Source organism: Phocoena phocoena, chromosome 9 (assembly GCF_963924675.1).
Source record: "Phocoena phocoena chromosome 9, mPhoPho1.1, whole genome shotgun sequence".
Classification (NCBI taxonomy): domain Eukaryota; kingdom Metazoa; phylum Chordata; class Mammalia; order Artiodactyla; family Phocoenidae; genus Phocoena; species Phocoena phocoena.
In genome coordinates, this window is record NC_089227.1 from 67,811,397 (window position 1) to 67,833,859 (window position 22,463).

Here is a 22,463-nt window from a genome sequence, read left to right on the forward strand (position 1 = left end):
GAGTTTAACAGTCAAAGTATTTACATAATTTATTTCCCTCTCATTAGCCTCTGCATTCTTGGATCCACCGGCACCTTTTGAAATAGGTGAGAACTTTAGAAAAAGAGCAGAGAAGGCCTGTGAAATCGATGGGTAGTGGATCAGCTGACATGGATGCTAAGTGTAAGAGAACAGAATTTTCATGGAATAATACCTGCCTTTAAGCTTTAATGAGTCACGAGCAAGGCTCAATTCTCTCTCCCAAGGTCAGAACAGCAAGTCTAATCAGTATGACGCAGCACAATTCTCACCAGATAGCCAGGCTGCCCGCTGCAATATCTCTACAAGTACTTTGCAAACGAAAGAAGCTTGGAGACATCATATTGTCACTTCTTTTGGTCTTCCACATAAAGGTGATGACAATAATATCACTGTGATTTAAGCTTATCATGCTTAATTTTAAGGTTTGATCCACCATAGGTGAGCGTGAAGGCAGCTCAGTATTTCAGCTGGGGAACTTTTCTAACAGATATGGTGAGTTAATTCCAGTCAGTGGAATCTAACATGCATCCAATCAATTCTTGGTTCCTAAGGACTCTCAAATCAACACACTTCTTCATATTTTTTATTATTGCCACCTTAGTCTAAGGACTAATCATCTCCCACTTGAACCAATAATATCATTGAGTAATTGCATTCTCTACCTGTAGTCTATTTGCAATCTAATCTTTCATTCATAATGTTCCCAGATCAGTCTTGCTGACATGGCTCTTCATAGTCATTACCCTCCTGAGCAAAAAATTTAAATGGCTTTTTAGTGCCTCTTAAATTTGCATGTATGTAGTTCAGGATACGATATGCATAAAGCCTTCTACAGACTCTTTCTGTGAACAACTATATGGAAACTGAATCCTCAAACTGTAAAAAGATTTACTTTTATAAAAATATGTAATAAGATTTAATTCTTTAAATACTTAAAAATTCAGTTCTATTCAAATAATTTTTATATAATTTTTATGTTCATTAGTAGTTATTTTATTTTGCCTTTTGATTTTAAAATGTACTTTAGATATTTTACCAAAAAAATTTGAAAAAATTTACTTTTCAATTTTTTTCATTTACATTTCAATAAATATATATTCAAATTTTCTATACTCTAATTCAATTAAATATTTTAATCCTTTATATAATTATTGAAAGTAAAATGCAAATTATGTGAAAATCTTTATTATAGCAAGATAGTGATTTTGCTAAAATGGAGGTCAGAAAAATTTTATGAATAAACATATAATAATTTATGAATTACATGTGTTTTTATATTACACTTCCAAACATCCCAAGCCTTCCAGCAGAATATACAGACTTACAAAAATTAAATTCAGTCATCTTTGATATGTTTGCTGCTTTTAGCCACGTGTAGGTATATTTATCAAGTGAAGAGAAAGGAACACATTTAACAGTTTATAAACTTGATTTATAGCTATAAAATATTTAGATACGTGGTATGTGGACCTCCATGCCCTAAGCCCCACAAATATTAGAAAGAGACCTGCTGTGAGTAATGTGTAGTCACTGAGGCCAACTTTTAATATTTTTCTGTAGTTATTAAAAATATTCTATTACGTTTCAGACATAAATGGTATACAGAATAATATAATGACCAGCTATATACTCACCAGCCTGCTTAAGATTTGAGACAGTATCAGTAATCTGGTGTCACTGTACACCCCTCTCCAACAACATTCACTCCCATCCCTTCCAAAGGTAAGCAATATCCTGAGGGTTTTTTTTCTATATATCTATATCTATATATCTATCTATATTTATTTATTTATTTATTTATTGGAGTATAATTGCTTTACAATGGTGTGTTAGTTTCTGCTGTATAACAAAGTTATTCACCATAGGTATACATATATCCCCATATCCCCTCCCTCTTGCATCTATCTCCCACCCTCCTTATCCCACCCACCTCTCTAGATGGATACAAAGCACGGAGCTGATCTCACTGTGCTATACGGCTGCTTCCCCCTCGCTATATATTTTATATTTGGTACTGTATATATGTCCATGCTACTCTCTCACTTCATCCCAGTTTACCCTTCCCCCTCCTCGTGTCCTCAAGTCCATTCTCTACATCTGTGTCTTTATTCCTGTCTGGCCCCGAGGTTCTTCGGAACCATTTTTTTTCTTTCTTTTAGATCCCATATATATGAGTTAGCATATGATATTTGTTTTTCTCTTTCTGACTTACTTAACTCCATATGACAGTCTCTAGGTCCCTCCATCTCACTACAAATAACTCAATTTCATTTCTTTTTATGGCTGAGTAATATTCCATTGTATATATATGCCACATCTTTTTTATCCATTCATCTGTCGATGGACACTTAGGTTGTTTCCATGTCCTGGCTATTATAAACAGAGCTGCAATGAATATTGTAGGAAATGACCCTTTCTGAATTATGGTTTTATTAGGGTATATGCCCATAGTGGTATTGCTGGGTCATATGGTAGCTCTATTTTTAGTTTTTTAAGGAACCTCCGTACTGTTCTCCTTAGTGGCTGTATCAATTTACATTCCCACCAACAGGGCAAGAGGGTTCCCTTTGCTCCACACCCTCTCCAGCATTTATTGTTTGTAGATTTCTTCATGATGGCCATTATGACTGGTGTGAAGTTATACCTCATTGTAATTTTGATATGCATTTCTCTAATGATTAGTGATGTTCAGCATCCCTTCATGTGTTTGTTGGCCATCTGTATATCTTCTTGAAGAAATGTCTATTTAGGTCTTTTGCCCATTTTTGGATTGGGTTGTTTGTTTTTATAATATTGAGCTGCATGAGCTGCTTGTATATTATGGAGATTAACCCTTTGTCAGTTGCTTTGTTTGCAAATATTTTCTACCATTCTGAGGGTTGTCTTTTCGTCTTGTTTATGATTTCCTTTGCTGTGCAATACCTTGTAAGTTTCATTAGTTCCCATTTGTTTATTTTTGTTTTTATTTCCATTTCTCTAGGAGGTGGGTCAAAAAGTATCTTGCTGTGATTGATGTCATAGAGTGTTCTGCCTATGTTTTCCTCTAAGAGTTTTATAGTGTCTGGCCTTATTTTAAGGTTTTTAATCTATTTTGTGTTTATTTTTATGTATGGTATTAGGAAGTGTTCTAATTTTATTCTTTTACATGTAGCTGTCCAGTTTTCCCAGCACCACTTATTGAAGAGGCTGTCTTTTCACCACTGTATATTCTTCCATCCTTTATCAAAGATAAGGGGACTGTATGTGTGTGGGTTTATCTCTGGGCTTTCCATCCTGTTCCATTGATCTATATTTCTGTTTCTGTGCCAGTACCATACTGTCTTGATTACTGTAGCTTTGCAGTATAGTCTGAAGTCAGAGAGCCTGATTCCTCCAGGTCCGTTTTTCCTTCCAAGATTGCTCTGGCTATTCAGGATGTTTTGTGTTTCCATATAAATTGTGAAATTTTTTGTTCTAGTTCTGTGAAAAATGCCATCAGTAGTTTGATAGGGATTGCACTGAATCTGTAGATTGCTTTGGGTAGTACAGTCATTTTCACAATGTTGATTCTTCCAATCCAAGAACATGGTATATCTCACCGTCTGTTTGTATTACCTTTAATTTCTTTCATCAGTGTCTTATAGTTTTCTGCATACAGGTCTTTTGTCTCCTTAGGTAGGTTTATTCCTAGGTATTTTATTCTTTTTGTTGCAATGGTAAATGGGAGTGTTTCCTTAATTTCTCTGTCAGATTTTTCATCATTAGTGTATAGGAGTGCAAGAGATTTCAGAAGTGCATTAATTGTGTATCCTGCTACTTTACCAAATTCATTGATTAGTCCTAGTAGTTTTCTGGTAGCATCTTTAGGATTCTCTATGTATAGTATAATGTCATCCGCAAACAGTGACAGTTTTACTTCTTCTTTTCTGATTTGGATTCGTTTTATTCCTTTTTCTTCTTTGACTGCTATGGCTAAAACTTCCAAAACTATGTTGAATAACAGCGGTGAGAGTGGGCAACCTTGTCTTGTTCCTGATCTTAGTGGAAATGGTTTCACTTTTTCACCATTAAGAACAATGTTGTCTGTGGGTTTGTCATATATGGCCTTTATTATATTGAGGAAAGTTCCCTCTATGCCTACTTTCTGGAGGGTTTTATCATAAATAGGTGTTGAATATTGTTGAAAGCTTTTTCTGCCTCTATTGAGATGATCATATGGTTTTTCTCCTTCAATTTTTTAGTATGGTTTATCACATTGATTTGCATATATTGAAGAATTCTTGCATTCCTGGGATAAATCCCACTTTATCATGGTGTATGATCCTTTCATTATGCTGCTGGATTCTGTTTGCTAGTATTTTGTTGAGGATTTTTGCATCTATGTTCATCAGTGATATTGGCCTGCAGTTTTCTTTTTTTGTGACATCTTTGGTATTGGTATCAGGGTTATGGTGGCCTCATAGAATGAGTTTGGGAGTGTTCCTCCCTCTGCTATATTTTGGAAGAGTTTGAGAAGGATAGGTGTTAGCTATTCTCTAAATGTTTGATAGAATTCACCTGTGAAGCCATCTGGTCCTGAGCTTTTGCTTGTTGGAAGATTTTTAATCACAGTTTCAGTTTCAGTGCTTGTGAGTGATCTGTTCATATTTTCTATTTCTTCCTGGTTCAGTCTTGGAAGGTTGTGCTTTTCTAAGAATTTGTCCATTTCTTCCAGGTTTTCCATTTTATTGGCATATAGCTGCTTGTAGTAATCTCTCATGATCCTTTGATTTCTGCTTGTCAGTTGTTACTTCTTTTTCATTTCTAATTCTGTTGATTTGAGTCTTCTCCCTTTCTTGCTTGATGACTCTGGCTAATGGTTTATTAATTTTGTTTATGTTCTCAAAGAACCAGCTTTCACTTTTATTGATCTTTTCTATCATTTTCTTCATTTCTTTTTCATTTATTTCTGATCTGATATTTATGTTTTCTTTCCTTCTTCTAAGTTTGGGGTTCTTTTTTATTCTTTCTCTAATTGCTTTAGGTATACAGTTAGGTTGTTTATTTGAGACTTTTCTTGTTTCTTGAGGTAGGACTGTATTGCTATAAACTTCCGTCTTAGAAATGCTTTTGCTGCAGGTTTTGGATCATCATGTTTTGGGTCGTCATGTTTTCATTGTCATATTTTTCTAGGTATTTTTTCATTTCCACTTTGATTTCTTCCATGATCTCTTGGTTATTTAGTAGTTTATTGTTTAGCCCCCATGTGTTTGTATATTTTTTGTTTTTTGCGGTATGCGGGCCTCTCACTGTTGTGGCCTCTCCCGTTGCGGAGCACAGGTTCCAGACGCGCAGGCCCAGAGGCCATGGCTCACGGGCCCAGCCGCTCCGTGGCATGTGGGATCTTCCCAGACTGGGGCACGAACCCGTGTCCTCTGCATCGGCAGGCAGACTCTCAACCACTGCGCCACCAGGGAAGCCCGTGTTTGTATTTTTTACAGTTTTCTTTTCCTGTAATTGATATCTAGTCTCATAACATTGTGGTCGGAAAAGATACTTGATAGCATTTCAATTTTCTTAAATTTACCAAGGCTTGATTTGTGACCCACGATATGGTCTATCCTGGAGAATGTTCCATGAGCACTTGAGAAGAAAGTGTATCCTGTTGTTTATGGATGGAATGTCATATAAATATCAATTAAGTCCATCTTGTTTAATGTGTCATTCAAAGCTTGTGTTTCCTTATTTATTTTCATTTTCGATGATCTGTCCATGGGTGAAAGTGGGGTGTTAAAGTCCCCTACTATGATTGTGTTACTGTCGATTTCCCCTTTTATGGCTCTTAGCATTTGCCTTATGTATTGAGGTGCTCCTATGTTGGTGCATAAATATTTACAATTGTTATATCTTCTTCTTGTATTGATCCCTTGATCATTATGTAGTGTCCTTCTTTGTCCCTTGTAATAGTCTTTATTTTAAAGTCTATTTTGTCTTATATGAGAATTGCTACTCCAGCTTTCTTTTGATTTCCATTTGTATGGAATATCTTTTTCCATCCCCTCAGTTTCAGTCTGTGTGTGTCCCTAGGTCTGAAGTGGGTCTCTTGTAGATAGCATATATATGGGTCTTGTTTTTGTATCCATTCAGCCAGTCTATGTCTTTTGGTTGGAGCATTTAATCCATTTACATTTAAGGTAATTATCGATATGTATGTTCCTATTACCATTTTCTTAATTCTTTTGGGTTTGTTATTATAGGTCTTTTCCTTCTCTTGCATTTCCTGCCTGGAGAAGTTCCTTAAGTATTTGTTGTGAAGCTGGTTTGGTGGTGCTGAATTCTCTTAGCTTTTGCTTGTCTGTAAAAGTTTTAATTTCTCCATCAAATCTGAATGAGACCCTTGCTGGGTAGAGTAATCTTCGTTGTAGGTTTTTCCCTTTCATCACTTTAAATATGTCCTGCCACTCCCTTCTGCCTTGCAGAGTTTCTGCTGAAAGATCAGCTATTAACCTTATGGGGAATCCCTTGTATATTATTTGTTGTTTTTCCCTTGCTGCTTTTAATATTTTTTCTTTGTATTTAATTTTTGATAGTTCGATTAGTACGTGTCGTGATGTGTTTCTCCTTGGAATTATCCTGTGTGGGACTCTCTGCACTCCCTGGACTTGATTAACTACTTCCTTTCCCATATTAGGGAACTTTTCAACTATAATCTCTTCAAATATTTTCTCAATTCCTTTCTTTTTCTCTTCTTCTTCTGGGACCCCTATAGTTCAAATTTTGGTGCATTTAATGTTGTCCCAGACATCTCTGAGACTTTTCTCAATTCTCTTCATTCTTTTTTCTTTATTCTGCTCTGCAGTAGTTATTTCCACTATTTTATCTTCCAGGTCACTTTTCTATTCTTCTGCCTCAATTATTCTGCTATTGTTTCCCTCTAGAGAATTTTAAATTTCATTTATTGTGTTGTTCATCATTGTTTGTTTGAACTTTACTTCTTATAGGTCCTTGTTAAATGTTTCTTCTATTTTCTCCATTCTATTTCCAAGATTCTGGATCATCTTTACTATCATTACTCTGAATTCTTTTTCAGGTAGACTGCCTATTTCCTGTTCATTTGTTTCATCTGGTGGGTTTTTACCTTGCTCCTTCATCTGCTGCATATTTCTCTGTCTTCTCATTTTGCTTAACTTACTGTGTTTGGGGTGTCCTGTTCACAGGCTGCAGTTCTGTAGTTCCCGTTTTTTTGGTGTCTGCCCCCCGTGGGTGAGGTTGGTTCAATGGGCTGTATAGGCTTCCTAGTGGAGGGGACTGCTGCCTATGTTCTGGTGGATGAGGCTGGATCTTGTCTTTCTGGTAGGAAGGACCACATCCAGTGCTGTGTTTTGGGGTGTCTGTGACATTATGAGTTTAGGCAGCCTCTCTGCTAATGGGTGGGGTTGTGTTCCAGTGTTGCTAGTTGTTTGACATGGGTTGCCCATCACTGGAGCTTGCTGCTCATTGAGTGGAGCTGGGTCTTAGTATTGCGATGGAGATCTCTGGGAGTTGGTGGCCCAATGTTCTGAACTCTGCTCTCTCACCTCAGAGGCCCAGGACTGACAACCAGCTGGAGCACCATGACCCTGTCAGCCACATGGCTTCAGCCACTGCTCTGCAGCTTCAACTTCAATAAGTAATTTCCAATATTTTCCTTCAAATTCATCTTCTATAACATAAGAGGTATTATCTTATCTTGAGGATCTTTTTATTTTTTTCCAGAAATGAAGAGGACACTTTACAAACTTACTCAACCCGGAGCAACTTGCTGCTCCACACGCCAGCAGGCAAGGCCTCGAGTTGGAACTGGAAGCCACTACCAGCCCTATCCTGAGTTTTTTATTGCTATTTTAAATATCAAGTTCTCTAAAAGTGTGTTTTCTGTTTGTTGATGAGGTCTAGACCTGTTTGATCACTGTATGTGATTGCTCTTATACTAATAAACTTGCAGAACTGTCTTAGTAATTCTGCAGATGCTTCTTACATTTTCTTTTTTTATTATTAATTAATTTATTTATTTTTGGCTGCTTTGCATTTTGGTTGCTGCACGCGGGCTTTCTGTAGTTGCGGCAAGCGGGTGCTACTCTTCGTTGCAGTGTGCGGGCTTCTCATTGCGGTGGCTTCTTTTGTTATGGACCATAGGCTTTAGATGCACAGGCTTCAGTAGTTGTGGCAGGTAGGCTTAGTAGTTGTGCCTCATGGGTTATAGAGAGCAGGCTCAGTAGTTTGGGCACACCGGCTTAGTTGCTGCACAGCATGTGGGATCTTCCCGGACCAAGGATCCAATCTGTGTCCCATGCATTGGCAGGCAGATTCTTAACCACTGCTCCACCAGGGAAGTCTGCTTCTTAGATTTTCTAATTAGACAATAACATACTTGAGAAAAGAAAAAAGGAAACTCTGGAATTTTCCTTTCCTATTGCCACATCTCTTATTTCTTTCTTGCCTTAATGTGCATGGGCAATGACCTTTGGCACAATGTTGAACAGAAGTGGTAAGAGAACCTTCTTGTTTTGTCTGATTTAAAAGGGAAAGCTTCTTGTCTTGTCTGATTTAAAAGAGAAAGCTTCTAACATTTCTTCATTAAGTATGATAAGTGTTGTAGGCTGATGATATTGTTTTAAGAAGTGGAATGATGTGATCAGAATTCTTTTCAGAAAAATTCTTAGTGATAGGAGGATGAGTTGGAGCAGAAATACCTAGGAATCATGTTACAGGAATCAATGTTCTTCAGTGAAAAAGCCATGGGGCCTGTGATGCCCTATCAATAGAACACACCACATGGTTCTAATTCTGACCACTGAAATAAAGAACTGCATTTTCACTTGCTTGATTCACCAAGTTAGAAAAATTTTAACATGACACAAACCCACATGGGTCTTCCAATGGATAATATCTAAAACTGTGGTTACTGTGATTCATTACAGGCTCCATTACACAGAAAAAAGTCATCCAAGTCACTGACAATCAAACTGATCTTTTAATTCTCTTGCAAGTTTTCTTTTTCAGGAAAACAAAACAAAACAAAACCAATAAGATGCTGACACAAAGCAAAGTCATTTTTATGATTACCCAAAAAAGCTTTAGGAAAATTAAAAATTTCTAAAGAAAGTCACCTCCCAGAAGCTCAGTCGAAATACGAAGTCATTTCCATAGTTTTGTGCTTGCATATTATGAGAAGTAGAGCCCAATTACTCAGTAAATATTTCATAAGTAAATATCTATTTAAATGAGGAAATTCAATCTCATACCTTGAATCACTGTATATTCAATAGCTGATTTTTTTCTCCTTGTATTGTCTAGGCTAGGCAGTAGAAGATTTTCCTTCTCTTTTGGGCTTCTTATATCTTCCATTTTATTTTTCTATGTAGACATGTGATGTAGACACTGATTATGTCTTATAAATAATACAATAAGGATTTCAATCCCACTTAAAAAAATTTGAGAACTTATAAAATTGCTAAATTAATAATACTAAATATATTTCACTAAATCTTGTTTCCTGACCCACTGTCAGTAAATGTAACATTTCTGGTGTAATGGACATGCGTAGTTCTAAACTAAATGGCCCAAAGGAACAGTATCTGCCATAGCAATGAAGTCTAATGACAATTCTGCTGACATCTCTCCTATCTGAAAATGAAATCATGTGGAAAATGATTTCTACACTAGCAGAATAATTAAGACAGAAACAAAATTTGATTTGGTAGAAATGGAAGCTTAGTTTGTCTCTGTGTTCTCTAGTTGATATTATGTTTCCATGCTCTTTTTAAAAAATCTTATATATTTTTTGATGTTCTAACTGTATTGTAATTAGAGCCAACCAATAGCGATGCTAAACCTTAGGTACTTTTGTGGTTTCTTTTCTTTTTATCCTTTTCTTTGTTTTGAATATTGCTCCAGAGGATGGGCTCTTTTCTGAGACTTAACTATCTTTGGATATACAGATATTTTAATTATTATGGCATTTCTTTCCATTGCCTTTGGCCTTTTTATGAAATGCATGCCTTTGTCTACACCAGCCAAATAAGAATTATACCTGAGTAAAATATGTGGGGTTGCTAGGTTCTGGCGCTGTTTAAAGGAATTGTGAAAAACAATTGAAGGAAAACCCCAAGGTAAGGTTTTATGATTTTAGGAACCAAGGGACTTTTGTCACAAATATTTTTCTATAAATAGAGCTTGCTTTAGTTCCTAACAAAATTTTTAATGAACAAAAGCATGTACCACAAGGAAACAAGAAAATACAATCAATTAAAGTCCAAGTAACATGTTTTAGAGAAAGTGTGAACAGAACACTTTCCTTGGATCCTGTCAACGTAGTCTAATGACCTTTTTCTTTATTTAAAAATGGCTAATTTTAAGTAAAAGTTATTCTAGCTGCTGAAGAGAATTTACACAAGGAAAATACTACAGCTCAACAATACATAAAATGAAATGTCAATTCATTCTCATATGTCCACAAGATTATTCTGCACTGTATAAACAGAGTGTTTTCAATGCAGCTGAAACATATTAACCACTCCAGGCGTAAACCACTTCATTCACAAAACATGCAGCATCCAGAGTGTTTTATGCAATACAAGATTGCACCAAATAGTTATTATTTTCACAATTTCAGAACACTGTTCTACCAAATCCTCCCAGAAGATTTCATAGGTTTTTCTTATGAGTTTTCAGTACACAAATGTCTATTCCTCTAAGAGGCTCTGACTTACACCTCTACTTAGACTGCTGTGTTGGTTCTGCCCTATTATTTGTCTGCCTCCTTGCAGGTAGGCCTTATATACCTCAGTCACTGTTGTATCTATTGACCATCTTATGATCTTCCTAGGCATCAGGGCATCTCTTTATGACAGTGGCCAAAGGACTGGGAATACTCACAGGCTTAGTGCACTCCTTATTAACCACAACTTGAATCTCTGTCCTTATACTCTTTGAATCTTTTAAACATCTCCCCAAATTCCATTCCAACTCAACCTTTTGTCAGTTGGTCTCAAAAATGTCATAACTTCGCTTCCCTTTCTCTGCCGTTCAGACTCCTAATGTCTCCAAGAATCTTGTTTTGCTACCCTAGTTAATCTCATAGTGTATTTCTTTTTTACCAAAAATGTATAACATAGGGAGAAAATTCAAAACAGGCATGACTAAAAAACCTCTTTGAAAGTTCACTTCCCACACATTACCTAATCTAGCACCATCTTTGTAGTTAACACAATCCTCATCTCTCCTGATCCACTCCGCCCATTGGAATCCCAGCCAAAATCAATTTGGATAATTGGTAGATGCTCAAAATGTGTACTGAAGACATAAATGAAAGGCCTGCATGATATGAACTCATAAAGCTTACTTTTGCTCTCCTTGACTTTTTCAGTACTTTTTTAAAAAGTAAAAAATGTTTTGAACCTCACTAAGTTCAAAAGGAATTCTATGGAATTTTAATCTTAATTTCAATGTTTTCTTATAGATTATCATTTTCAGATCATTAGCTCATTTTATTAACAAACAATATTTCTAATACTCATTTATTTGAAAACTATCATCTATTAGGCATATTTCCTTCAAGAAAACATTCTAGGGGTCTAGTATTTTATTTAATTAGGCATCTATGAAGTAAGGGATTAGGTTAGCTCTTTTCCAAATGATTTGGAACTAAAAAGAATTCATATTTAGTACAACTCCCAGTTTCCACTCTCAGATAGAGGCAGTATATCATGCATAGTTTCTGCACCAAATTGTTCAGTCCTGCTTCATGGTTCCTACACACAAATTGTTAACAAGGTGATACTAAGACCACAAACCTAAAAATCAAAATACTTTTATACAGCATGGAAAGGTTATCTTCACCCTGAAATGTTGAAGCCAAAAGTTTTTTTTTCCTTAATATACTTTGCTCAATAAAGTTAAAATAAATTATTTATTTTAGATACTAAAAACCTAGAATTTCTATTATGACATACATCAAATCATTATACAGCAAGCAGTGAACATATTTCAGTGGTTTGTGACTTAAAACTAAATTAAAAGAATAGAAAAAAATTCAAAGATAGGAAATGTACAAGATAAATGGAAGCCATGGAAAGGGTCCATCTGTGTTTTCACCAAAAGGAATGGACATCTGTGAGATCATTTCCAATATAAGTAATTAAATAAATATTTATAATAAATGGAAGAAAGAACTGCTTCCTGCACTTTTAATTTATGAAGAGTCTGCTAATCTGAAATAGTTAAGAATCACTATTTGAAAATTCACAGCTATGGAAGATGGTGGAGTAGAAGGACATGAGCTCACTTCCTCTTTCAAGAACACCAGAATCACAACTAACTGCTGAACAATCATCAACAGGAAGACACTGGAACTCACCAAAAAAGATACCCAACATCAAAAGACAAAGGAGAAGCCACAATGGGATGGTAGGAGGGGCAAAATCACAATAAAATCAAATCCTATAACTGCTGGGTGACTGACACACAAACTAGAGAACAACTATACCACAGAACTCCACCCAGTGGAGTGAAGGTTCTGAGCCCCATGTCAGACTTACCAACCTGGGGGTCTGGCAATGGGAGGAGGAATTCCCAGAAAATCAGACTTTGAAGGCTAGCGGAATTTGATTGTAGGCCTTTGACAGGACTGCGGGAAACAGAGACTCCAATCTTGGAGGGCACACACAAAGTAGTGTGTGCATCAGGACCCAGGGGAAGGAGCAGTGACCTCATAGGAGACTGAACCAGACCTAACTGCTAGTGTTGGAGGGTCTCCTGCAGAGGTGGGGCGTGCCTGTGGCTCACCACAGGGACAAGGACACTGGCAGCAAAAGTTGTGGGAAGGACTCCTTGGTATGAGCCCTCCCAGAATCCACCATCAGCACCAAAAAAGAGTCTGTAGCCTCTAGTGGTGGGTCACCTCATGCCAAAACAACACGGAGGGAACTCAGCCCCACCCATCAGCAGATAAGAGGATTAACGTTTTACTGACCTCTACCCACCAGAGCAACACCCAGCTCTACCCACCACCAGTCCCTCCCATCAGGAAGCTTGCACAAGCCTCTTAGATAGCCTCATCCACCAAAGGGCAGACAGCAGAAGCAAGAAGAACTACAATTCTGCAGCCTGTGGAACAAAAACCACATTCACAGAGACAGACAAAATGAAAAGGCAGAGGACTATGTACCAGATGAAGGAACACGATAAAACCCCAGAAAAACAACTAAATGAAGTGGAGAAAGGCAACCTTCCAGAAAAAGAATTCAGAATAATGATAGTGAAGATGATCCAGGACCTAAGAAAAACAATGGAGGCAAAGATCAAGAAGATGCAAGAAATATTTAACAGAGACAAAGAAGAATTAAAGAACAAACAAACAGAGATGAACAAAAAATAACTGAAATGATAAATACACTAGAAGGAATCAACAGCAGAATAACTGAGGCAGAAGAATGGATAAGTGACCTGGAAGACAGAATGGTGGAATAAAGAAAATAAAGAAAAAAGAATGAAAAGAAATGAAGACAGCCTAAGAGATCTCTGGGACAACATTAAACAAAACAACATTCACATTATAGGGGTCTCAAAAGGAGAAGAGAGAGAGAAAGGACCCGAGAAAATATCTGAAGAGACTATAGTTGAAAACTTCCCTCACATGGGAAAGGAAATAGCCACCCAAGTCCAGGAAGCACAGAGTCCCAGGCAGGATAAAGCTAAGGAGAAAGTTGCTGAGACACATAGTAATCAAACTGAAAAAAATTAAAGACAAATTATGGAAAGCAACAAGGGAAAAATGACAACATACAACGGAACTCTCATAAGGTTAACAGCTGATTTCTCAGCAGAAACTATACAAGCCAGCAGGGAGTGGCAGGACATATTTAAAGTGATGAAAGGGAAGAAGCTACAACCAAGATTACTCTACGCGGCAAGGGTCCCATTCAGATTCGACAGAGAAATCAAAAGCTTTACAGACAAGCAAAAGCTAAGAGAATTCAACACCACCAAACCAGCTTTACAACAAATGCTAAAGGAACTTCTCTAAGTGGGAAACACAAGAGAAGAAAAGGACCTACAAAAACAAACCCATAACAATTAAGAAAATGGTAATAGGAACATACATATCAATAATTACCTTAAATGTAAATGGATTAAATGCTCCAACTAAAAGACACAGCTTCACTGAATGGATACAAAAACAAGACCCATATATATGCTGTCTACAAGAGACCCACTTCAGACCTAGGGACACATACAGACTGAAACTGAGGGGTAGGAAAAAGATATTCCATGCAAATGGAAATCAAAAGAAAGCTGGAGTAGCAATACTCATACCAGATAAAATGGACTTTAAAATAAAGAATGTTATAAGACACAAGGAAGGGCACTACATAATGATCAAGGGATCAATCCAAGAAGAAGATATAACAATAATAAATATATATGCACCGAACACAGGAGCACATCAATACATAAGGCAAATGCTAACAGCTATAAAAGAGGAAATCAGTGGTAACACAATAATAGGGGGGGACTCTAACACCTCACTTACACCAATGGGCAATCATCCAGAGAGAAAATTAGTCAGGAAATACAAGCTTTAAATGATACAACAGACCACATAGATTTAATTGATATTTATAGGATATTGCATCCAAAAACAGCAGATTACACTTTCTTCTCAAGTGCACATGGAACATTTTCTAGGATAGATCAGATCTTAGGTCACAAATCAAACCTTGGTAAATTTAAGAAAACTGAAATCATATAAGGCATCTTATCCAACCACAACACTATGAGATTAGAAATATATTACAGGGGAAAAAATGTAAAAAACATAAACACATGGAGGATAAACAATGTGTTACTAAATAACCAGGAGATCACTGAAGAAATCAAAGAGGAAATCAAAAATTAACTAGAGAAAAATGACAACAAAAACGTGACAATCCAAAACCTATAGGATGCAGCCAAAGCAGTTCTAAGACAGAAGTTTATAGCAATACAATCCTAGCTCAAGAAACAAGAAAAATCTCAAATAAACAAACTAACTTTATACCTAAAGGAACTAGAGAAAGAATAACAAACAAAACCCAAAGTTAGTAGAAGGAAGGAAATCATAAAGATCAGAGCAGAAATAAATGAAATAGAAACAAAGAAAACAATAGCAAAGATCAAAACAACTAAAAGCTGGTTCTTTGAGAAAATAAACAAAATTGCTAAACCTTTAGCCAGACTCATCAAGAAGAAGAGGGAGAGGACTCAAATCAATAAAATTAGAAAGGAAAAAGGAGAATTACAATGGACACCACAGAAATACAAAGCATCCTAAGAGACTACTACAAGCAACTCTATGCCAATAAAATGAACAGCCTGGAAGAAATGGACAAATTCTTAAAAAGGTATAATCTTGGAAGACTGAACCAGGAAGATACAAAATATGAACAGACCAATCACCAGTAAAGAAATTGAAACCATGATAAAATCTTTCAACAAACAAAAGTCCAGGACCAGATGGCTTCACAGGTGAATTCTATCATTTAGAGAAGAGCTAACACCCATCCTTCTCAAGCTCTTCCAAAAAATTGCAGACAAAGGAACACTCCCAAACTCATTCTACAAGGCCAGCATCACGCTGATACCAAAACCAGACAAAGATAATATAAAAAGAGAAAATTGTAGATCAATAGCAATGATGAATATAGATGCAAAAATCCACAACAAAATATTAGCAAACAGAATCCAACAGCACATTAAAAGGATCATACACCATGATCAAGTGGGATTTATACCATGGATGCAAGGATTCTTCAATAGACACAAATCAATCAATGTGATACACCATATTAACAAATTGAAGGAAAAAACCATATGATCATCTCAATAGATGCAGAAGAAGCTGTTGACAAAATTCAACACCCATTTATGATAAAACCTCTCCAGAAAGTAGGCATAGAGGGAACCTACCTCAACATAATAAAGGCCATATACAACAAACCCACAGCAAACATCATTCTCAATGGTCAAAAACTGAAAGTATTTCCTCTAAGGTCAGGAAGCTAGTCAAGGATGTACACTCTTGCCACTATTATTCAACACAGTTTTAGAAGTCGTAGCCATAGCAATCAGAGAAGAAAAAGAAATAAAACGAATACAAATTGGAAAAGAATAAGTAAAACTGTCACTGTTTGCAGATGACATGATACTATACATGGATAATCCTAAAGATGCCACCATAAAATTACTAGACCTAATCAATGAATCTGGTAAAGTTGCAGGATACAAAATTAATAAACAGAAATCTCTTGCATTCCTATATTCTAACAACAAAAGATCAGAAAGAGAAATTAAGGAAACAATCCCATTCACTATTACAACAAAAAGAATAAAATACCTAGGAATAAACCTACCTAAGGAAGTCAAAGACCTGTACTCAGAAAACTATAAGACACTGATGAAAGAACTCAAAGATGACACAAACAGATGGAGAGATATACCCTGTTCTTGGATTGGAAGAATCAATATTGTGAAAATGACTATACTACCCAAAGCAATCTATAGATTCAATGCAATCCCTATCAAATTACAACTGGCAATTTTTACAGAACTAGAACAAAAGTCATAAATTTTGTATGGAGACAGAAAAGACCCTGAATAGCCAAAGCAGTCTTGAGGGAAAAAAAATGGAGCTGGAGGAATGAGACTCCCTGACTTCAGACTATACTACAAAGCTACAGTAATCAAAGCAATATGGTACTGGCACAAAACCAGACATATAGATCAATGGAACAGGATAGAAAGCCTAGAGATAAACCCACCACCTATGGTCAACTAATCTATGACAAAGGAGGCAAGAATATACAATGGAGAAAAGACAGTCTCTTCAATAAGTGGTGCTGGGAAAACTGGACAGCTACATGTAAAAGAATGAAATTAAAACACTCCCTAATACCATACACAAAAACAAACCCAAAATGGATTAAACTCCTAAATATAAGAGCAGACACTATAAAACTCTTAGAGGAAAAGATAGGAAGAACACTCTTTGACATAAATCACAGCAAGATCTTTTTTGACCCATTCCTAGAGTATATGGAAATAAAAAACAAAAAGAAACAAATGGGACCTAATGAAACGTAAAAGCCTTTGCACAGCAAAAGAAACTATAAACAAGATGAAAAGACAACCCTCAGAATGGGAGAAAATATTTGTAAACAGATCAATGGACAAAGGATTAATCTCCAAAATATATAAACAGCTCATGCAGCGCAATATTAAAAAAACAAACAACCCAATCCAAAAATGGGCAGAAGACCTAAATAAACCTCTCTCCAAAGAACACATACAGATGGCCAAGAGGCATATGAAAAGCTGCTCAACATCTCTAATTACTAGAGAAATGCAAATCAAAACTACAATGAGGTATCACCTCACACAGGTCAGAATGGCCATCATCAAAATATCTACACACAATAAATGCTGGAGAGGGTGTGGAGAAAAGGGAACCCTCCTGCACTGTTGGTGGGAATGTAAATTGATACAGCCACTAAGGAGAACAGTATGGAGGTTCCTTAAAAGCCTAAAAATATAATTACCATATGACCCAGCAATTCCACTACTGGGCATATGCCCAGAGAAAACCATAATTCAAAAAGACACATGCAACCTAATGTTCTTTGCAGCACTATTTACAATAGCCAGGTCATGGAAACAACCTAAATGCCCACTGAAAGACGAATGGATACAGAAGATGTGGTACATATATACAATGGAATATTACTCAGCCATAAAGAGGAATGAAATTGGGTCATTTGTAGAGAGGTGTATGGGCCTAGAGACTGTCATACAGAGTGAAGTAAGTCAGAAAGAGAAAAACAAATATCATATATCAACGCATATATGTGGAATCTAGAAAAATCGTACAGATGAACCTGTTTGTAAGGCAGCAGTAGAGACACAGATATAGAGAACAAACATATGGACACCAAGGGGGGGACAGTGTGGGGCGGTAGTGGGATGAATTGGGAGATTGGGATTGACATGTATACACTGATGTGTATAAAATAGATAACTAATAAGAAGCTGCTGTATAAAAAAATAAATACAATAAAATTCATTTAAAAAAGAAGAAAATTCACTGCTATGTACACACATATAGAAATATAAAATTTGACTTTTATGTGATTTCTTTTTATAGCAAGCAGAAAATTCATCAATATTCATTGTAATCAGTTACTTTTGGGTGCTGACAAAGAACATGGCCACAATAGAAATGTATTAATGTCATCTACGTGGAAGTAGGGATGGTAAAGGGAAAGGCTAATGTCTTTCATAGAGCAAAAGAATTACTAACAGAAGTTCTTTCTGAATTTTCTAAGCGATCATCAGAGATCTTTAATACACAATCCAGTGACATCAAGTAGTAATATGCACTGAAAAACACTTCTAGACAACAATCTTAAAGGATACTAACAAAATATATTTCTCAAACTAGAAATCTGAGCTAAAGTCATACATTAGTGAATCCATATTATGATGCGATAGGACATTTTCTATCATTGTACAATGATGATATATTCAAGAGGTTTGGCACAGAGATCTTCCATGGAGACAAATTCATAACTGAAACATTTCCTACCCAATCATATCTGTGATATTTTTCCCTCTGGCCATAGCACCATAAAACATTTTTAAAGAATTTAGTCAGAATAAAACTTAGAAGTCATTTACTTTACTCACCTTTACCTTATTTTTTTGACTAATTTGGTTTCTTCTGATCATAAGGTAATAAAAATTTGTTGCAGACTTTTTAGAATATAGCGAAGTACAAAGGTATAAAAAAGAATTGACCATAATCATAACAACTGGCACAATTAACATAATACTGTGTATTCTCTTCTTTATTTTCATGTATTCACCTAAAACAATATCATGAACATGATATTATTAAAATTCTTCACAAATATAGATTGTTAACAACTGCATAATAGTTCATCCTCTGGAGGAAACATACTTTAATTGTATTCCTATTTTAGGTTGCTGAGGATGTTCATTAAAACTTTTCTAGGGCTTCCCTGGTGGCGCAGTGGTTGAGAGTCCGCCTGTCGATGCAGGGGACACGGGTTCATGGCCCGGTCAGGGAAGATCCCACATGCCGTGGAGTGGCTAGGCCCATGAGCCATGGCTGATGGGGCTGCGTGTCCGGAGCCTGTGCTCTGCAACGGGAGAGGCCACAACAGTGAGAGGCCCGCGTATCGCAAAAAAAAACAAACAAACTTTTCTATATACATAATCAAAAGATTTTATATATATATATTTTAAAATATATTATTAAATTTTTAGTAAACATCCTCAGCAATGTAAAATAGGAGTACATTAAATAAATTATATATTTATATATGTGTGTGTATATATATATATATATATATATATATATATATATATAATATATGCTCATTTTACTAAATAATCATTTAAGATGAATCCAGAGGAGAGGAAATTCATCCTTTTATACATGAGGAAATGTCGACCCATACAGTTATGTGACTGATGAGGTCCAAAACTAAGGTTATCTACTTTTCTGTTTTACTCTATCCATGTTCATAAAGGAGTCTACTAGTTTATTTCCATAATGTCATCCTCTACAAGTTAAAAGCACAGATGTTGGATCTCATTCTGTTGTGATGCATTCTATTACTATAACTTAACATTGGTATCTTTAAATTCATAATCCATTATTCATCTTTCACTCATAAAACTCTTTAATTCCCTCTCCAGCCTACATATAGTGGTAATAAACCAAATCAGAAAAGCAAATTCAAATATTAAGAAATACATAGGAAATATTAAAAGAAACTAGGAAAAAAAAGTAAGACATTCTTTTCTTATTTTTCACTAGATTACAAGTAAAAAATCTATTCAAATATGGAAAAAGCTCCATTGTGATTACCCATAGGCACCAATTTAAAATAAACTGAGGAGATGCTATGATATAGTATAATTACAATTCAAAGAGTTAAAGCATATTAAACAGATTTGGATACAATTCTGAAGTTATTTGGGAGAGATATGAAGGGCTGATTTTTAGATAGGATGTTTACTTTCTGGAAAAGTGCATTCCCTGCTTCCAAGGGGAGAAGTAAATCAACAATCCAGAAAGCCTGAAACTGAACTGACCTTCCACAGACAATCTCCAAACATATTGATGGATAAGCCAAAAAATCCAACTGAGAATTATTGGAAAAATGTAACAACTTTCAAGTGTATATGCAGTGTAAGATTCAAGATTATTCTGGTTTTTTTAGAATTGTAAAACTTGAGTTTTTATTTCTGGGAATTATAAAAATATTAAAATAATTTAATTATTCAGATAACCATTAATTAATAAAAATAAGAAATCTCTATACTCAAACATCACAACTTAGCTTTAAATAAAAATTGTAGGTCTTTAATTCAATTTTTTCCCCTCTGTCCTTTTAAAACTTATTTGGGAGCATCATTATTAATTATTTTTCCTAGTCATAAATGTTATTGGAACATAAAACATGAGAGCTCACTGTAAGGGTAAAAATATATGTACTAAAACTCATCAAATACAAGTAGGTTAGTATATGATGTGACAAATGTTTTCCTTCATCCTAGTACAGGTTCTTCATTTAATTTTGACAAGTAAAAACAATATGAATTAAGTGAATGGAAATTTATATTTAGTCCAACTTATGAACCAAAAGCCATTCTGCATCTATATACTTATATCCATTTAAAAAAAAAGAAAACAACCACTAAATTTCAAAATGGTTTTGTGTCTCTGACTCATATTACTGGTTCAAGTTATAATTAATGAGTAGATTTCTTTTAAAAACTTGATGTAAACCAATGGCAGTAAAGTCCTGCACAGAATGTATTTGTCAGTGTTTTGCATATCATAGTTTCTTACTGTAATAAACACAATGAAATTGGCCTGCCCACATGGTTCTCACTTTTTATTTTTTTAAGATATAAGTGACAGAGGATATTTCCATACGTGATACATTTTCAACTTTCATGTGTCTACTTATACTTCAGTGGTTCATAATACTATTAAGTACACAGCAAGAAAGACAGCCCAGAAAGAACTACACAATAGATATGATACTGAAGGTTATGTGCAATTCCCAATATTCTGGCTATCAACCTTATCATTTTTCTCTCCTAAATAAGAAAGCATCTGGAATACGAGTGACTGACAATTATACAATTATATAGATAAGATTGCACTAGCTTTATTTACTAATAAAGAAAAAGCAAACCAATCTCAAACTTTAGTACTTTATTATTAGTAATTATTTACCCCACACCCCACAACTAATAACAAAACAACAACATTTTTAACACCTCATTTCAGAGTCACTACCCTACCAATTAAAACCCAAACTAAAGTTAACATTTTAATGTGGACTTGGACAACATGCTACATTTAATAGATTTAATCTTATTGATTAGAGAGAAATAAAATGCTTTTAGGTGATTTATTTTCACTTTCAAGTTGCTACTAAGCTTCTTCATGACAGTCACTTCTACTATACTCTCTAAGTGATCTACAACATTTCCAATCTGTTCATTCCATCTTTGATATACCCTACAACGATTAAATTGTATTTTTATAATAAGTACTACTCAAAAGCAAGAAAGACCTTAGATGTTTTTCTTATCGTCACTGCAGCTAGAAAAAAGAAGAGGGGTCATCACCTAAAGTTCCCTTCCACTTACGCACAACATTTATCCAACCTCAAGTCTCTTGCTATACTTTTAGCCAAAAGTGAGTCAAGTGACTGCTTCTCCTGTGACAATAATAGTGGTGGTCCCTCATGATAGGTGAAGGAAATTGTTTTATAGAGACCACCAACATTTAGTTTTAGACAAAAGGATGTTGATAACTTTTTTTTTGCAAACCTATCTAAAGGTGCTCAATGTTAACTTCTACGTACATACAAGTATGGCTACATCTAGATGTAGGAAAATCTAATGGGTTAAGATCCAAGTTTTTAAAGAGACATAGGTGACCAGAAATCAGATGTAGTTTCCATTAACTAAAATACTCTTCACTTTATATAATGATTTGTTGCAGGGGTTCATAAATAGAGAATTTCTGTACGTATTCAAAAATGAAAAAAATTATAATATATGAATTTAGTCACATATTTTATGGAATGTAAACATGGTATAAGGAATGTGGGCATTTCCGTTATAAATTAAAAGCTGAAAAATGTTAGTTACCAATATGATTTCTATTATACATGAGTTTTTAACTAATTACTTAGAAAATTGATGTCTATAGGTCTTTTACACATTATTTCTGTTAAACACTAACTAAAAACATAAAGTACAAAGCATTTATGTGAGGAAAAAACAACTGTTGCCACTGGGATCAGGTAGTCAGCTGAAAGCATCTTTTGGCACTTTATTGAGTTGTCGAAGTTCTTTTC

The 22,463-nt window shown here is 35.3% G+C and overlaps 1 protein-coding gene across 1 annotated transcript in view; it reads right to left on the bottom strand.

Moving 5' to 3' along the window:
* Positions 1-22,463, bottom strand: part of IMMP2L (inner mitochondrial membrane peptidase subunit 2) — a 914,463-nt gene that overhangs the window by 182,365 nt on the left and 709,635 nt on the right. The window lies entirely within an intron of this gene.